This window comes from Talpa europaea (assembly GCF_964194135.1).
Source record: "Talpa europaea genome assembly, chromosome: 16".
Classification (NCBI taxonomy): Eukaryota; Metazoa; Chordata; class Mammalia; order Eulipotyphla; family Talpidae; genus Talpa; species Talpa europaea.
The window spans coordinates 16,582,214-16,594,255 of NC_140084.1; positions in this window are offsets into that span (position 1 = coordinate 16,582,214).

The following is a 12,042-nucleotide window of genomic DNA, read 5'->3' on the forward strand; positions in this document are numbered from 1 at the left end:
CTGGAGATAACCAAGTGTTCCTCTGTGCAGGGTAGTGGAGAAGAGCATTCCCGCTGTCCTTGGAAATTACCAATTTTTGTCCTCCTACTTGCAAATTCTTCATCCTGGGAGGAAGACCAAACACCATTATGAATATTACTACCTCATTTAAAGCTACTGGTACCATGAATTTGGCACTCTGTGTACATTATTTTAACTTTCCTATTAACTCAGATATGCTATCACCATCACCCAGATGGCCAACACTCAGAAAAAAATAAGTAACTTGGCCAAAATTAAATGGCTAGAAAAAGGCCACAGCCAGATCAAGTCCCACATCCACTTGACTCCTATGTATGTTGTGTGATTTCACAGTGGCCCCTGAAGTTGGGCAGACACGTAGTGGGAAACTGTGGCCATCCAGCTGGAAACTGTGGCCATCCAGCTGTAACACCCTCAGTCTGTGCCAAACGCCCACACCTTTTCTAAGGAACTGCTATTGCATCTCTCCGGCTCTCCAGCATTAAGGAGCACTGCTCACTGCCTGATTAATTACACATAGTTGTTTCAGACACAAAAATGGTCATAAACTGTTAAGACCTCTGAATATTAGTAATGTGTCTTTCAAATGGTATTAAAAACTTATTTTCTAGAACACAGATCTCCATTTTCCCCTTCCAAGCAACAGGACCTATGTTTTCACAATCCATAATTCAAACCCAATCTTGGAAGAGATGTTAAAATGATAATCATGCCCCTCGTGATGCGTGACTGTTTACTGATGATGCTACTGAGCAAGGAAGCAGGCCCATGTCAGATGTGCGTTTGAAGGAGATACCTGTAAAAGGCGAAACCTTTCAAGGAGATATTTCTGCCTGGGAATAGCATGCTGCTTTTACCCCTCTCTTCCTGACGTTTCTTCAAACCACATTGGCCTTTTTGCTTCATCTCCGACTCATGTTTCAAATGTACGTTGATCTACTTTTATTTGGAAGATTTATTTTGTTCAATGGAGTCATAACAGATTATTCTTCGAATGGAAGATTTTGCTATTGTTACCTTTATATTGAAGTTTTGATCAAAGTATCAGCAGGGAGAAGGGGTTGGTTTTCTTAACATCTGATTTCTGAACATCCTCTCTGTCTTTCTCATTTTCTACAAGGCAATATAAATGAAGGTTCAGGGTCAAAAAAGTAGTAGATGAGTAAGTGGCTTAAATTTGTCCTGTGTTCACAGAAGTGAATGGATGGCCCCAAGCCTCAGAAAAATCACCTTACCGGTAACTAGTCTCTCCAGATTTGTCCTTTAATATTTTGCTGTTGTCTTTCTCTGATCATAGAGATTTTGCTGCTTTTTGTGAAAAATGAATTTAAAAAAACTGTTTTTTTTTTGTGGTAACATTGGTATGCGATGCCATATATGACTCAGTGGTACAGCTCTCCCCTCCTCAGATGGCTGTTAACACACCACACCCACCACCAAAGTAGCCGTATTGCTCCACCATGGACCACTGGCCCCTTCCACACTTTGTTTCCCATTCCCTCCTGCCTTCTGGTAGCTTCAGATTTAGAGTGTAATTTCTAGGGTTTGTTTTGATTTGCTTGTGTCTGTTTCTTTGTTCTGTTTATTTAACATGAGTGGAATCATCCATGATTTGCCTTTCACTTCTTCATTTGTTTACCATCATGTCCTCCAGTTCTCATTCCATGTTGTCACAAGTGGCAAGATTTCATCTTTGAGGAAAAGTTTTATAGCTAAGTAGTATTCCATTGTGTATACATTCCATATCTTAATACTCTCATATGTCCTTGGGCACTTAGGTTATTTTCCTAACTTAGCTATGAAGAGTGAACACAGGGGTACAGGTATGCCTTCTTTGGGTAGATACTTAGGAGTGGAATTACTGGATCATATGGTAGATCTATTTTTAATATTTTATAAATCTCCATATTATTTTTTCATGGGGGCTGAACCCATCTGCATTCCCACCAACAGTGCATGAGGGTTCCTTTTTGCACACCTTCACTGACATTTATTTCTGGCCTTTTGACAGGGGTCATAATTGTAGATATGAGAATATTACTTCATTGTGGTTTCGGTTTACATTTCCCTGATGCTAAATGATTAGCATTTATTCCTGTGTCTTTTGGTCATCTGTATGTCTTCCTTGGAGAAGTGCTTATATAGTTCTGTCCATTTTTGTTTAGGTTTTATTTATATTCTTCCTATTAAATATATGGGATTTTTGTATATTAGCCCCTTGTAAGATATATGATGTGCAAATATTTTCTCCCATTTGGTAGGGCGTCTTTTTATTCTAATGATAGTTTCTTTCACTATGCATAAGCTTATTAGGTTGATATAGTCCCACTTGTTTATTTTTACATCCCTTTCTATTGGATTGAGTTCCCAAAGACATCCTGAAAGGCAGTGTAAAGAAGTGTTTTACCTGTGCTTTCTTCTATGTATTTCATGGTTTCAGGTTTTACACCCAAGTCTCTGATCCATTTTGAATTAATTTGTGTGGATGGTATGAGATAGTGGTCTACTTCCATTCTTTTGCATGTGGCTGTCCAGTTTTCCCAACACCATTTGTTGAAGAGACTTTCCTTTCTCCATTGTAAACTCTTGGCTGCCTTGTTGTGTATTAACTGTCCATGTATGTTTGGACTTATTTCTGGGCTCTCAAGTATATCCCATTGAGCAATGTGTCTCTAGTCAGTCCAATACCATACTGTTTTGATTATTATAACTTTTAGTATAGTTTGGAGCCTTGCTACTTAAAAATCTGAACAACAACCAACATTATCACCAAAATATCATCATCTTTTCAAAAGAACCCAAGAACTACTAAGTTAGGATCTGCACCATTATGGAGAGTCCCAAGTGATTCCTATGCATATTAAAACTAGAAGAACACTGAGTAGAGATACCACAATTTAATAATGACCTACAGACAGGAGAAATTGCTCAGCATTGCTTATAAGGGAAAAGAAATCAAACCTCAATGAGATATCATATCATACCTCCCCCCATGAGAATGGCCTATATCATATAGAATAGAAATTACAAATATTGGCAGAAGTAGAAACTCTTACTGCTGGTGGTAATGAAAGCTGGTGCAGCCTCTATGGAGAATAATATGGGGAGTTTTAATACTAAAAATGGAATTCCTATATGATCCAGAAATACCTCTGCTGGATAATTATCCAAAAAAGTGAAAAGTGATGCAAAAAGATTTATGTATACGTATGTTCATAACAGCAATATTCACAATTGCCAAGTCATGGAACCAACCTAAATCTCATTAACAGATAAATGAAGAAATTGTAGAATATACTCAACAAAATACAACACAGCTATTTAAAAGGTGAAATAGTGTCTTTTGCAATAAAATGGATTGAATGCAACATGATTATGTTAAGTGAAATAAACAAAAGACAGGTATCAGATGGTTTCATTCATATATAGAATATAAGTAACAAAAAAAAATAGGCAAAATGCTTGTGGAATAGATCTGGGATTTAGTGAAAACAATTTACTGGTTACCACATGGCGGTCTTGCCTGCTGCTCCCCTCAGCAGTGTATTTCAGTCGGTCTGCCTGTTCTGTTTCCCGCTCTGTCCCTGGCGAATCCTCTTACCCTCCCACACATCTGGCCTGTACCCCTGTTCTTGTATGCATGAATAAATAAATCTTTAAAAAAAAAAGAGGAAAAGGAAAAATGAAAACAAACAAAAAAAAAAGGAATAATCACAACAACACTTTACATAATGGATAAAATTGGAAGCAACCCAAATGCTCATCCACGGTAGAATGGATAAATTATTGTAGTTTATCAGTGCAGTGGCACAGGGATGGGAAAACTCCAGTTCTGCACAGCAACATGGATGCAGCTCACAACAAAATACTCTGCCAGAAGCCAGGGACAAAGTATGTGCAAGGTGTGACTCCCCATATAAAGTTCAGAAACTGGCATCAATGATCTAAGTTTTAGAAGTAGTTACCCTGAGTGGTGGGAAGGGGGCCACTCATGAAGAAAGGGGCCTGGGATGTGCTTATGGGGTACCAGGAATGCTGATTTTCTTTTTTCCATCCGGGTACCAGTCATATAGGTGTCCTTGTTTGGTGAGAACTCTTTGAACTGTGTAACTTACAAAATTGTTTGTGTTGTACTTCAAGAAAACCTATTCTAAAAAAACCTGCCATAACAGCTTCATAAATCCCTTTGGTAAACTCATGTTAATAGCTGCAAAGCTAGACCATGTATCAGTGACCCACAGCTCACCTAGCTACTTTCCGAGACAGATTTATTTTCCCTTTTTTGTGTACCTTCCTCAGCCATGCTCCGACGACCTTCCTTACTGTGCTTGCAAAGGTGGATCAGGGCTGGTTTCCTTAAGAGCTATCGCCGTAAGTGAAGTTAAAGGGTTTGAGGCTGTTGATTCCAAATTGCACATAAAGGGTCATTGGATTGTCATTCTTTTTTTTTTTTTTTTTTTGACTATATCATTTTGGCTTATTTTATTCTAATATATTTTTATGAAGTTTTTATTTTATATATTTTACATCCTTTTTCATTTCTGCACACTGTATGCATTTTCATCTTGGTTACAGTCCCCATACAATTCCCCCCACCTTTGTTTTGACCCTAATCCCTCCTACTCCCTCCCCCACCATGTGTCTCTGGTTTATAGTTGCTTGTTGATTTTGATTTTTACTTTATTACAAGTAGTCTGGATTGTCATTCTTGTTGCTGTTGTCTCTGTGTGCATGAAATAAACTCGCACTCTCAGAGTTCTGAACAATTTAGAGTTTCAAGAGTACTGGAGGAGGAAATGAACATTTGATCACATACCCCCCCCCCCGAATGCGGGCTCCCTCAGGAAAAAAAATAATTCAAGTGTGGTGGGGGGAGAGTTTCTAAGTGAGAATTCATGGCTCTCACTTTGAATTCTGTTTCCTCAGGGATGACTTTCCCAGCGGCAGGCAAGCAGCACCTATTCTTGGGGACCGAATTTCCCAACTCAAGGAAAAGTCAAACACAGCCGCGAAGTGCAGAGGGTGCTGAGGAGTATTTATTACCACGCAGAACACGCGCAATTTCATGCACAAAATGAGTATTTTGCTCCGTTTCCTGAGCTGAAATCAAGGTCCCCACCAGAGGCTGACGGCTCTTTAGCTGCAACAGCACAAACGTGCTGTTACACGACTTGAAAACTGTTTTTGAAAGATTTGCTTAGTTTTCCAAAAAGAACCATCAGTTCCCAGACTAGCATCAGGCAAGCTGCTGAGGTTGGGAAGGGAACAAATAGAAAAATGAGCGTAGGAATCTCAGTAAAGTCTCAGTGTTCATGCCAGGTGGGTTTGGGGAGCACAGGATCAGACTTAGACTAATGGTGAAACACCCCAAGAGTCACAAGCCAGCTGACAAGTCTGGGCTCAAAACCAGAAATAGCATGAAGTGACTTGAGACGGCCACTCTCTGATCTACTTCACCCCAAGAGCTTCGGACTCTCATGATCGTGCTGGAGGTTGGAGGCCCTGTTCCGGTCATTCTTCCCGGGTAGTGGGTGGGGAGCAGAGCAGAACAAAAAATCTTTAGGGTACTCCAGGCGATTGGTTTTCATCTTAGGTTTTACTTAGGAGATGAAAATTAGTCTGAACACACTCCTTTGGCTTTGCACGGGGTGACAAAGGAAATCATTTTGTCCCGTAAGTTTCTCTCTGGTCCAAGTGGCCTCAGTAAGCGTGCGTGGTCTGTCTGGATGAAATCACACAACCCCCCCTCTGAGACTCCTCTCCATGAACCCTGCAGCAAAAGCAGTCGGGGATTCACACGTACCTATCTTATTTGGGGGTCATAAATCAGTTTTTACTGTGATTACAGTTGTGGGCCACGTCTAAAGAGCCGAACTAGTTTACTGCCTTGGTGGTCGGGCCAGATCGAAGGCAGGCCCCAGGGGTGAGGCTGGGGCCCAGGGGGTGGGGCAGGGAGGGGGTCAGGGACATAGAGGGTGCAGGGGACCCCACCCTGGAGGAGAGCTTTAGCGTCTGGTGAAACTGTCTTTTCCCTTTATGGGTACAAATTATTCACCTGCCAAAGCTCTTAAAAGTTGATGTTTTAATTTATTTAAATCAATTCACAAAAGACAGTTGTACAAGAATACACGTGTAAGTTTAATACAGATGCATGTTTGCAGTTGTAACAACTAAAGATAGCAGGACACAAGCTTGAAACCTATGAATGAAATGATACGGGTGAGAATTAAATGCAGTAGCTTTGCTGTAATTTTTTAGAAAGAGGGAGGGACATCCAGACCCCCTTTTGAGAATGCCGTGATATGTCACTCCTGGGGCTGACACAAAACAATATAAACAGCATACGCGCCTTAAAACTTCCTGCTAAAGGGGGTGCGGACTTTATTTTACACTTCTGGGCTACTTCATTTTCTTTTTTTTAATATAAAGTTATATTGTCTTTTTTTAAGAATTATTTTTATTTATTTATGCATGTAAGAACTGGGGTGCAGGCCAGAGGTACAGGGCCAGGGTGAGAGGATTCCCCGGAGAGAGGGCGGGGAGCAGAACAGGCAGACTGACTGAAACACACTGCTGAGGGGAGCAGCGGGCGAGACAGGAGAGGTCTGCTGCGCCATGTGGGTTGCTTCCTGGCCAGCCAGTGTATCAAACTCGTGCTGCAGAGGCTGAGGATTGCTTCATAGTGCAGTGCTTAACCCCTTGCGCCACCAGGGAGGCCCCCTATTTTATCATTTTTATTCTTTTTTTTTAAAGATTTATTTATTTATTTATAGAAGCACCGGGTACAGTCAGAAGCGCGGGAGGGTGAGAGAATTCACCAGAGCCAGAGCGGGGGGGGGGGGGGGGGGGCAGAACAGGCAGACTGACGAAATACACTGCTGAGGGGAGCAGCGGGTGGCAGAAGAGGTCTGCGCGCCATGTGGGACCCTCCTCCGGTGGCCGGGGCGCAGCCGGGGATTGAACCGGCGCTGCAGAGGCTGCGGGCAGCTACGCAACCCAGTGCTCAACTGCTGTGCCACCATGGAGGCCCTTATCATTTTTATTCTTATTAATATTTTGGTGGGCGAGACAGGAGAGGTCTGCTGTGCCTTTTGTGGGTCAGCTCCCTGGCTGGGGGGTGGAATTCAGACTGTAGGGTGACAGAGGTAAGACTTTAACCCTCGCACCACCAGTGAAGCCCAACCATTTTCTCAGTCAAGTAAGTATTTTTTCTTGTAGAAGAAAAATATAGTAAAGACGATTTTCTAGATGGCTGTAAGGTTTTGTGTTTTTTCCAAAACAAAATTTTGTTTGGATTAGACATGTAACATGGACACCTTGTATATGAAGGTGTAGCCAAAATTGGGAGCAGCTTCTCTTCAGAAGCAGGATTTTTGCATTCCCGTGGTCCGACCGATACATGAAGTTCCACTGTGGTTCTAATTTTCCTTCTCCAACATTTTTTCGTGTTCTCTGCAGCTTTGCCTAGAAGGCAGGAGCAATTATGCCCAGAGGTGTTTTCCCTGAGATCGCATTGCTTGAAGCAACAGAACCAATCCTCCAGTTAATATTACCTGACCCTAAATGTGGCAATTGCCCAGAGCTATTTCCATCCATTTATATCTAGAAAATGGAGGTCGTAGAACCTTACTCTGATTTGTTGGAAAAATCAACAGCTGTTCATTTTGTCTTAAGGGTACAACGTAGCCAGGAAAAAAAAGACAAAAACCCTTTTTGTTTTCAAACTGCCTCATAGCTGTTCAACGTTGGAAAAGTTGCTCAGCATCTCTGTGCTTCAGTTTTCTCAACCATGAACTAGGCTGGCGACTACAGTCATCCCTTAGGGTTATTGTGGACGTAAATGAAGTACTATTGTAGAGCAGTGAGGTGGTTTATGGTATAAAGCAGGAACCCAGTAAATGGTGGCTGTAATTCTTTTCCCGTGGGATAACTGCATATATTCTCCTATTTGTTTTACTTATTCCCCACCCCCCCCCATTCCCCCTTCCCTTACCTCCTCCCTAGCCTCGGTGTCCTCAGGATCTTTATTAACATCTACTGGTTTTTGAAAGAGTTTTTACATTATCAAACTGTTTGTTTTTATCATTCTGACTGACTTTGTTACACATCATTCTCTCAAACTCCATTTTTGTTGAAAATGGCTGTATTCTATCCTTTCTTACAGCTCTGCAGTATTCCATGCTGTGGCTTAGCCATGTCCTAGCTATTAATGCTACTAGGAACATTGTAGAACAGGTGGATTTTTGTGTTGATGGTGGAATTTCTAGCTGCAATTATTAATAGTAAATTCATTTTGTAAACTTTGGCATATCCAGAGCCTCAGTTCCCTCATCTACAAAATGGGAAAACAAAGCTAATTTCTCAGGGTTCTTTTTTTTTTTTTTTTAAAGATTTATTTATTTATACAAGAACCAGGGTACAGGCCAGATGCGCGGGAGGGTGAGAGGACTCACCAGAGACAGAGTAGAGAACAGAACAGGCAGATTGATGAAATACACTGCTGAGGGGAGCAGCGGGCGCAGCAGGAGAGGTCTGCTGTGCCATGTGGGACCCTTGCCAGCCGGCCGGGATCGAACAGGTGCTGCGGAGGCTGCTGATAGCTTCACAGTGCGGACAGCTTCACAGTGCGGCGCTCAACCGCCTGCGCCACCAGGGGAAGCCCTAATTTCTCAGGGTTCTTATGACGATTAAACAAAACAATATATGTAATGCGTCTGACATCAGGTAACAGTGTCAGGCTCTTTCCCTATCCTCGGCTTATTGGCAGGCTCTCATCAATGCAATATTGTCTTATTTCTGCGAAGTGGTTGTTGGCATTTGGAGGAATGTGGGTTCACTTCATCTAGGAGTGACCTGCAGAATTATTTATGAGTCAGACTAACAGCTGTGAAGGAAAAGGCCTAGTATCCTACAGCCAGATAGTCTTGTGCCCTGAAGCATAAAGGGTGATGTGGAATAGGGCATTCAGAGACCATTCTGGAAGCCCCTGGCAACCATGAGGTGAGAGTGATGAGGGGAAGCAAGTCAGCATTTCACAGCTTACAGAAGCCCCCAGACCTGGTGGGAGATGCTTTGCTCAGCCAATGAACAGCCACCCAGACACGGAGGCGTGTTGACTGCAGGGGCAGTGACCCCCCCACCCTTCACCCCAGGAATGGCCTTGGTGGGGAAGAAATGCATGAGGGACAAATTACAAGTCCCTAAATGAGGACTTTTGGCCTAGACTCCTCTGGGCACTTTCAGTCTTAGACTGGTTGTATTATTTCCTCTACCTGCATTTATTTACATGAAGGATAAAAAAGCTTCAAACTCCTAAGTGAAAGTACAACGCAAGGCAACTGTTTGGCAGATAAGCCATATTTTTACTGAGTAAAGGATAACTGTGCTAATCGGTACTTCTAGAATTCTTGACTGCTCTGTTCACTCATGTGAGCGTCCCCTGCTCCATTTTCTGGGGTGTTCTCTGATCTCTCACAGGGACCCTATTCTGACAACACACCCCTGCTGAGTGGAGTTTCTCTCACAAGGAAGGGAGCAGCACCCTGGGGAGAGTGCCGAGCTGGTGCTGCACTTCCAGAGTTTGAATCCTGGTTCTGTCACTCACTCGGGGTGGACTTAGGTGTTCTCATCTGTGAAACAGAGCTAATAATACTACTTCTCTCCTAGGTTTGTTGTGAGGATCAAACAGGATAACGCTGAAATGTGCTTCAGAGCTGTGACTGATACATGGCAAAGGCTCACGATGTGCTAAGAGTTATTTTCAGTGATCTGATGCGGCCCCACCAAACTGCTGTGAATGAGCAGGGCGGCCTCTCACCTATATATTTGCCCTGCAATTAAGCTGGCTATTTCTTTGCTGCCTGGTTATGGCTCTTGGTGAGAGTTCCTCCTCCTTTTAGTATCCCCATCTGTGAAATGGAGATAATAGCACCTCGCAGGAGTTTTGAGAGGATTACATGAGGTAATGTCTGTGGAATGCCTGGCCTGGCCTGAGTTAAGCGCTCACCAGAGGACAGTGCTGTTGTGCGCGCTTCCTAAAGCTCAGCATTTTACTTCTACGTAAAAGCATTTGGAAGTGCTTTCATTTTCGTTTGGTTTTACTTACTTTTACTTAGTAAATTAAAAAAGTCTCGATTATTTCAATATTATAAACATCTTGGATGACCAAAGTCTTAAGCAAATGCATTATTTTCAGGCCTTAATTTGCAATGCAGGTGCATCTGCTTTACAAGATTTTTTAAAAATCTTTTACCTATAGGTTCAGATTTCTCTCTAGCAGAGCTGCTTCAGAGTAAAAACAGAAATATACGCAAAAAAAAACTTCAGCACATCTTTTTCTTACTACTAAAACTTAGACACCTTAACTATGCTTTGTATATGCAGTTTGTTGGCCGCCTAAGTACTATAACCCACATCATTCATTTGCGTTACGTCAAATATCTGTGTCTCAATTTTTCTGGTCCTTGGAGTTCCTGCTGGTGTGTCTGTGGGAGGGGTGCAGGGGTGTCACAACCCCGCTTTACCTATGCCAGAGGCGTGAGGCTGACAGTCCAGAATTGAGGGACCAAGCCAGAGCTGTGCTGTGCTGGGGCAAGTCACTATCCCTCTCTGAACTCAGGTGCCTTCGCCGGCAACAGGAGGTTCTGGACCAGGCCATTTCTTTGAACTGCTGTCTTTAGTTTGCTGATATCTTGACTCTGTGCGAACTCGGAGCCAGTCATTTTGGGGAGAGTTGGACAGACCTTTGCGGGAAACTTGCTTTTACAACTATCAGCTATAAAAATGGGGACAAGCTTCCTAACTTCTTCAAGCCTCGGTTTCCGTCATGTGTAGAACAGGAATAATCGGGAGTTGTTGTGAGGCTGAAGGGAGACGTGGAGCCTCAGGAACTCAGCTGAAGGCAGGTGCGAAGAAAGCGCCAGGGCCCTGCGGCAGTGGCCGCCGTGCGCCTGCTCGTTCCTCCTAGGGCCCCTGTGTGTGGACCAGAGCAGGCGGTTCGTTTTCTTTTCAATCCTCTCCTGGGCTAATTAAGAGCAACCTCCAGGAGGGACAATGCTGATGAAGCCAATACTATGAATTCTGCGTTTCTGGAAGTGCAATTAGGTCACTGGCTGGAGCTGGCCCTCTCCCGCGCCGCAGAGATACGGCATTTGATACCAGCGCGGAGATCTGCTGCTTCCTCTCTCCAAGCTGCCTTTATTGATCTCCTTATCCTAACGGGGGCAGGGGAGGAAGGAGAAAAGGGAAACGTTAGCCAAGGAGGAGGCCGGGTCCACTGCTTTCATCTTCCCCCTCAGAAGCAGTAGCAGTAGAAGGAGTTGGGGGGGGGGGTCCAGGATTAACTTGCGCTCCTGGTTTCTCGCCCCCCCCTTTCCAATCAGTTCCCAGCAGGTGGCCATTTTTAATTCTCCATTTATCTTACTTGACCAGAGGTCACTTCTGTTTGCAGGGCAAAGATTAGGGAAGTGGCAGATAAGTGGCTAATAGCGCCAGTAATAAATGAATATGAGCTTCAGGCCAGGTGTAATTAAAAATGCATAAACTCACATTTTATTCCCCCTGAAAAGTTTACAATCATCCTTTGGAATCCGTCTTGAACTGCATTCAACTTGCTTTTTAGTCATCTCGGCTGATAAGGAAAGGCAGGGAGACCGACGACCCAATAGAAGACAGCCCATCCAGGCTAGATCTAGCCTGTAGCAGGGAGGGCGGCACGTGAGGCTTTTCCTTGGCCTCCGCAGGGCCGCCAGGAGGAGGGAGCTGTCCCCGGTCCACTCCCGGTCACCTCTGCGGTTATCAGGCTGTGGAGCCAGGGTCCGGCTAGTCAAACATCACAGGCGCAGAGCGCAGGTGGCGGGCAAAGCCACCAGGCCAGTCCAGGTCAACTTCAAATAGGGTGTTGTCGGTGCCCGGCCGGGCCCGTGGACCTGACGTGCCGCAGCGTGAGTGCGTGGTCAGCTCGGCCCTGGACTTCCAGTCCCTGTGCCGGCAAATGCTACCACTGTGTGTCCTCTGGGCCTG